Genomic DNA, 7,300 nt, shown 5'->3' on the forward strand with positions numbered 1-7,300 from the left:
GGGTTTTTTTCAAAAAAAATTCGCTCCTCTTTTCCCTCTCTCGTTTCTTTTCGCGACAAGTTCGTGTTGTCTCTATTAAGGGTTGGTGTGGTGGGAGTTTCGTACCATGGGCGGGCGCGAGTGTGTATGTTTGTGCGAATATGCGTGTGTAAAATATGTATCCCTCTCTCTCCCCCTCTCTCTCTCTCTCTCTCTCTCTCTCTCTCTCTCTCTCTCTCTCTCTCTCTCTCTCTCTTTGTATGTGTGTGTGTGTGTGTGTGTGTGTGTGTGTGTGTGTGTGTGTGTGTGTGTGTGTGTGTGTGTGTGTGTTGGGGGTAAGTGCCAAATCGGGTTGCCATTTGTTCGTAAATAGTAATTCCGATGATATCGTAATGGGTGGTTGGCGGGTTCTCTGGTGTGGTTTGCTCCTTCTTTCCTATCAAACAACTATCGTTTTTATCTCTCCTCCTTCTTTTTTATGTTTTTTACTCTCTTGTAACACCTCTAATCCTCGGCACTTATATGACCTTATTGTGCTGCAATTACAAGAGTCGTAAAACTCTTACTTGAACTAAAACGATGATATCTTGGGCGTCTTTTATTTAGAACTTTGACACATTCTGTTCAAGAGCTGCATGCTGTGAGTCTACAGGTAACGTAAAGAATGGCCCCACCAGCCACAAACCTTAGACTGGCGTCTGTGATGGGACAGATTGGTGCTCCACTGTTGTACGCAGGAGACACGAGTTCGATTCCTGTATGAAGAGAATTGTTATCGAGCACCTCGGTCTTTATGCTGGGACATTGTATCTGCATTCTCAGCCCGGATCGGTCTCCACAGATTGCGTGACAGCCAGCCTCCTAAATTATGAATGATCTAAATTGTGCAAAAAATACCTGCATAGAAAACAAACCAAAATAGAATCAGGAATACAAATACACTCTCTCTTTCTCTCTCTCTCTCTCTCTCTCTCTCTCTCTCTCTCTCTCTCTCTCTCTCTCTCTCTCTCTCTCTCTCTCTCACACGTATGCTCACACATACAAACACACACACACACAACACGCGCGCACACACACACACAAACACACACACACACACACACACACACACACTCACACACACAGAGAAACACATTCTCAAATCTGGACCTTTTTATTTATCCAACCTTCTCCTCTTTCTGATCCTCCACATTACCAGCACCTCTCTAATAATTAACACCCCCACCCCCCAAACACACACACACCCGCCCACCCACCCGCACATACAAAAACACACACCCACACAGCCACACAGGCATCTGTATAAACCTTTCTCTACCTCCTTCTCCCGTTCTCTTAAATCATCAAACTACACTCCCCGTTTTTCTTTCTCCCTCTCACACAAACATCTGGACTAAAGAAAACATCACTTACATACCCAGCTACTCTTTAATTAACCGCGGAGAATTGAAATTGACGTTAACAGCTTGAGCAATCCGGCACCTTGCAACGCTGTGCTATCACAGATAATGAAAAGTGACGGGAACAACTCAGATGGTCAGATGAGCAGCTGCTGAGCTTAATACAATGTGTTGAGGCAGAGCTGGGTCAAAACCGACTCGGAAATCTGGATGACCGGTTAATTGATTCATTTCCGCCTTATGAAGGATCTTGGACTTCCGTATAAAGTGCTTCTTATTTTGTCTTTTTTTTAAATAAGAGTGCGGAGAGAGAACGAGAGAGAGAGAGAGAGAGAGAGAGAGAGAGAGAGAGAGAGAGAGAGAGAGAGAGAGGGAGAGAGAGAAAGAATGAGAGATGGGGAGCAGGTGAGACACAGAGAGAGAGAGAACAGGAGAGACAAATAGATAGATAGATAGATAGATAGATAGATAGATAGATAGATAGATAGATAGATAGATAGATAGATAGATAGATAGATAGATAGATAGAAGTGAGGGAGGAAGGGGGGGGGATAATGTTCCTGGTGCGGGGGAGGATTTTCCAATTAGAAAAGAGGAGAGGAAGGGAGGGGGTGTTGTACCCCAGGGTTTCAACCGGATAAGTAGTGACGGGTTTTTCCAAAACCTGGTTCTTCTGGAAATGGGTGTGTGTCTGACTGTACCTTTCAGCCTTTCAGTTACTGCTATTTACTTAACCCTTGATAACATTCGCACGCTGTCTTGCTCAGAGGTTAGGTTGTCATACTGACACCCCTTTCCGCTTGCTCTTACTTCGCAGGAGGTTTTGGGGTCATTTCGTCCATTTTCCTTTTTTTAAAGAAAAAAAACCACGTTTTGTGACACTTTAATACAAATTGTTTTTTCGGTTGACATGAACAGTCGTGTCTTTGTTTATTAAACATTGGCTTCCCTAGAGGGTGGGGAGAGAAGATGCGAGTTTGAGGTTGTTGCTTTTGTGTTCATGAGAGCTAATGTGTGTGTGTGGGTGTGTGTGTGTGGGTGGGTGTGTGTATGTGTGTGTGTGTGAGTGAGAGAGAGAGAGAGAGAGAGAGAGAGAGGGTGGGGGAGAGAGAGAAAGAGAGAGAAGGAAAGAGAGAGAGAGAGAGAGAGAGAGAGAGAGAGGGGAGAGAGACAGGCAGGCAGATAGACCTACAGACACAAACACAGAGACACACAGTCAAACTGGAAAGGGGTTGTGTAGAAGAGAGAAAAAAAGAATTTTAACAGACAGATAAACAGAAATCTTGAATGCACGTACTGTCAAACAAGAAATGAAAGATCATAATGTCGTAAGTTCAGCACGGTTTATTCATCAATTCTCGCCCTCCCCCGTCTTCCGACGATACTCAATACCAAGCAACGGTCAACAAAGAAAGCAGTTGCTTTCGTGATGAACCAGGTGGCAAATAATCCTGGTTCGCATCCCCAGTGGAGCGCTCTTGAAATTACCTTGTTCGGAGAGTTTTCAAACCTCAATACCGTCTACGCTTGGTCCTCACAAAAATGGAAGTTGATTTGGAAGTTCCAACTTTTCTGGAGGTTTTGCAGTGTGCATACTGGCGTAAGATAATGTCAAACATTCTGGAACCAAACGGAAGTAGTTCAGGGGCGATTATCAAGAAAATAATATTTGAAAATACGATAATCTCCCCTTATAGAAGATGCGCTGTTCGGCTTTGGCTAAATAATAATTAATAATACTTCAACATAAGTTAAAGACCACCTTGACAGACAGTACTTTTTTTTAATCCGAAAAAAAAGACAGCAAGGAATGTTTCAAAATGTTTTCTCTGAAAGTGTTAATGGGTTACCAATGCGTGCTGTAAAGCTTCCTAAAGTGACAAAACAACCACGTGCAGCACGAAATCCAGTATCGCATCAGCATGCCACCAAGAAAAATGCTGAGAAACTTTGATCGTGCCAGAGCAATGGCATGGCCTGCAGAATGGACTTGGAGCCCGAGAAGTGGTAAGAAGGCTTGCAGTGCCATACTCTGTCATTGCCCGCCTGAGGCACGTGCAGGTCGACCCAAGAATACCACTCAGTGTTTTCAAGTGGTTCTTAACTTATGTTGAAGTCTGTATGTTGTTGGGTGTTCAGAGTTCAGATGTGACGTAGAAAATCCTATTATGTTGTCAGTCAAAAGATTCTTCTTGTTTTCTTTCATTTAGACTATACACGTACTTTCTTACAACAATAACCCTGAAATTCATCATGAATTAATTTATTTCAACGTTAAATGATCAGAACAATTGAAAGACACATAATATTAAGATTTATAGTAAATGCAGTCTTTGAGAAAAAAAAGTACTTTTTGCGAATTCTGTGACTTCTTTAGTTTCTGTAACTAATAGGACAAATGATGTTTTATTGTTTTTTTCTGTCCCGTCAATTACCCTTAAACTTTCTCGCTGTTTCTCAGAGTATTTAATAGACACATAGCTACTCACCAAGAAAAGCATCGAGAGATACAACCACTCTATTTATAGACCGGCGTCGGTGGTGTAGCGGTTAGGCACGAAGGCTTCACCGCAACACCCAGGATACGTGAGTTCGATTTCCGTTGTAGGAGTAGGATTTTTTATCAAACCAAGTATCTGGGTAGCGTTTCTGCTGGATGGGACAATGTGCCCCTCTCAGCCCGGGTTGATCCAAGCACGCAAGATCGAGGCCCACCTTCGAAATGGTCTTTTTTTTTTTTTTTTTTTTTTAAAGTCTTTCCGAGCCGCTGTGTCGTCTGGCATTTTTTTTTTTTTTTTTTTTTTAAAGTGTTTTTACGGGCGCCCCCAACTGCATAAGGTCATATGAGCGCGCGGGACACACCTAATACTTTTAGTTGGTAGGAAATTTTGAATTTTGCCCGGGTGGCGGCAGAAGCCTACCCTTGTCGATTTTAGACCACCAAGGGATATTTAACGTGCGCAACTTGCACATGGGCCCTCCGAAGTTTTTCGCCCTTGTCCGAGAAGGCTAGGAGTAGATCTTTCCTACCAGAAGATCAGGGGTGTGGCGGAAAGACAGCTGTAAGAAGGAGTCAAGCAGTAGCAGTAGAAAGGCTGCAGAAAGAGTTAGGAGCCCAGAGGAGGGGGCAAAGGAGGTGAGGGGTGGGGGTACAAAGAGAAGACGAAAGCAGACGAAAGAATATTGCTAGAGAGCAGGAAAGGAGGTGAAAGGAGACAGTTTTAGAGAAGAAAATGTTTCGGTCGCTACCCGGATTCGAACCCGGGACCTTTGAATGGGAGGCCAACACCTTAACCTCTAGGCCACGAGAGCCCACTCGAAATGGTCTGACTAAATTTCTCCGATGAGGGCGTAAAAAACACAGACGTTATCTCAAAGTTATCATTTTCGTCATGGTGTCATTCAAGCAGACATCTCTATGTATAGCAACGAATGCCAATGCCACTAGATAATTCTTGGAAAACCAAACCATATCAACGTTGGAGTGGTCAGCATGTTTGCAACTCTCTGTAACATTTGGCACTTAAATGACAAATAATTATGTTCAACATCTAACAGATTCGATGCCCAAAGGGTTCGTGTACTACACAAAACTATGGCTCCTAAACAAAATAATAATGAACACATTAAAAATGTAATGTTAAATCCCAGTTTTGCTTGATATTAATTGTGATTTCTCTGTTTTCCTTTTTCTTTGAAACTATCGTGAAAAAAAATATTTTGAAAAGATTGTTTATTGCAATATTAAATTATTCTCTATTCATTTGATATGTTATGTACGAGTGTGTTCATTCCATCGATAGTGATGCTCCTCAATACACGGGCGAAGAATATTTTACGTTTCTTTGATTTCGCACAATTGCGTCAAGCCTGATTTTTTAAGGCCAGTTTTGAGTGACCATATCACGGGTGTCTCTTATCATATATGAATTATTAATATGTCAGATGATACATAATTTATTTAACTTTAAATTGGTATACTGTATGAGTGGGTAGGGAGAGATTTTAACACGATGATTTGGTGATTACATTTTCAAGTTTCTTTTGGACGCCATTGAATATTATATATATACACATATATATATAAATATATATACATTTTATTATATATATATATATATATATATATATATATATATATATATATATGTATTATACATATATATATATATATATATATATATATATATATACTATTAATATGTGTGTATGTGTGTGTGTTTGAATATGTAGGTGTGTGTGTGTCTGTGTGTATGTGGGTGTGTGTGTGTGTGTGTGTGTGTGTGTGTGTTTGTGTGTGTGTGTGTCTGTGCAGGCATATGTGTGTATGTTGACATGTTTGTTGTGTATGTAGGTGTGTGTGTGTGTGTGTGTGTGTGTGTGTGTGTGTGTGTGTGTGTGTGTGTGTGTGTGTGTGTGTGTGTGTGTGTGTGTGTGTGTAGGTATATATGTGTGCATGTAGGTGTGTGTATGTGAATATACATAATATATATAAATATGTATATATAATATAATTATGTATATATATATATACATATATTAATATATATATATATATATATATATATGAGCGTGTGTGTGTGTGTGTGTGTGTGTGTGTGTGTGTGTGTGTGTGTGTGTGTGTGTGTGTGTGTGTTTGTGTGCGTACGCGTGAGTGTGCAGGTATAAGTGTAATGTCTTTCAGTTAACTTCTTAGCAGATTACTACCAAATACATTGTTAATAATAATTTCCTTCCACACTTTACCAAGGACACAAATCTATACTTATCAAATTCCTTCTTATCCGCGTCTGTGGTATAGCGATAGGACACTTCGCCGTCGCAAGCAAGCAAAAGTTTGATTCTTATCGAGTAACTCCGTCTATCTTGCTGAGGTGTTGATTTCAACTCAACTCGGGTTGGCGCGGGGTGTTCCGGGCTGGCAGAATCGAAGCAACCGCCTCCCAAATAATCTAAGTAATGTCAAAGGGTAACATAATAATATATAATATGTGCAATTACAATCGGCACGTTTAAATGTGGATTTTTTGTTCTGTTTTGTTTGTTGTTGTTGTTTTTTGTTGTTGTTTAGTTTTTTTCGTTTGTTGTTTTTGTTGTTGTTGTTGTTGCTGTTGTGTGTGTGTGGTAGCCTATCCGTTTGAAATGTTTGGAACCCCAAAGAGCGTGCTATCCGCCAGGGCCACCGCCTCCTTTGTCTGTTGTTGTTGTTGTTGTTGTTGTTTTAGTTGTTGTTTGGATTGTGGGAGGGGGGGGTTGTTTGATGTTGTTGTTTTTTTGGGGTGGTGTGATTTTTTTTGTTATTGTAGGAGGCGAGAGGGGGTGGGTCATAATCTAACTGACTCCGACATATCGGGTATGAACGTTAAATCTTCGCGTTGCTCTTGAAAAAGCCTTAAAACACCCCGGGGTGGTGCCACTGACTGAAATGTCTTTAGGCCATTCCCAAAGGGGGGACATTTCTCGTTCTAATGCACAGTAGAATTGTAAATGGGCTGATCCAACAAATGTCATGCTCATAATTGTGCCAGATCTACGAAGGGAACTGCTGCTTTTTCTTTCCTAATCCTTATTATCGTCATTTTCCTCTACTTCTTTTATATGTTTGTCACACTCTTGTGACCTACTATTTCCGGGTGCCTTGATAGTCGAAGCAGACTTTGTGCTGTTGAAGCTAGAGAGGTGAGCAGAGTAAGTATGATCCCCTGTAAGGACTTCTCTATTGACATCCACCCCTTGGCGTTCATATGACGTGATGCAGTTGCGAGAGCCGTAAAACCTCTAATAAAACAAACAAAAAACAAAAGCCTTAAAGTTAATGTTGAAAGGGTTAAACGATTCGCTCAACAGCATTTTCAGCCAAATTGTTGTCTTTTCTTCTTCTTTCTCGTGCCTCCCCCCTGGGTTGTTGTTGTTGTGGGGGG

The sequence above is a fragment of the Aplysia californica genome, unplaced genomic scaffold (genome assembly GCF_000002075.1).
Source record: "Aplysia californica isolate F4 #8 unplaced genomic scaffold, AplCal3.0 scaffold00458, whole genome shotgun sequence".
NCBI classification, from domain to species: Eukaryota; Metazoa; Mollusca; class Gastropoda; order Aplysiida; family Aplysiidae; genus Aplysia; species Aplysia californica.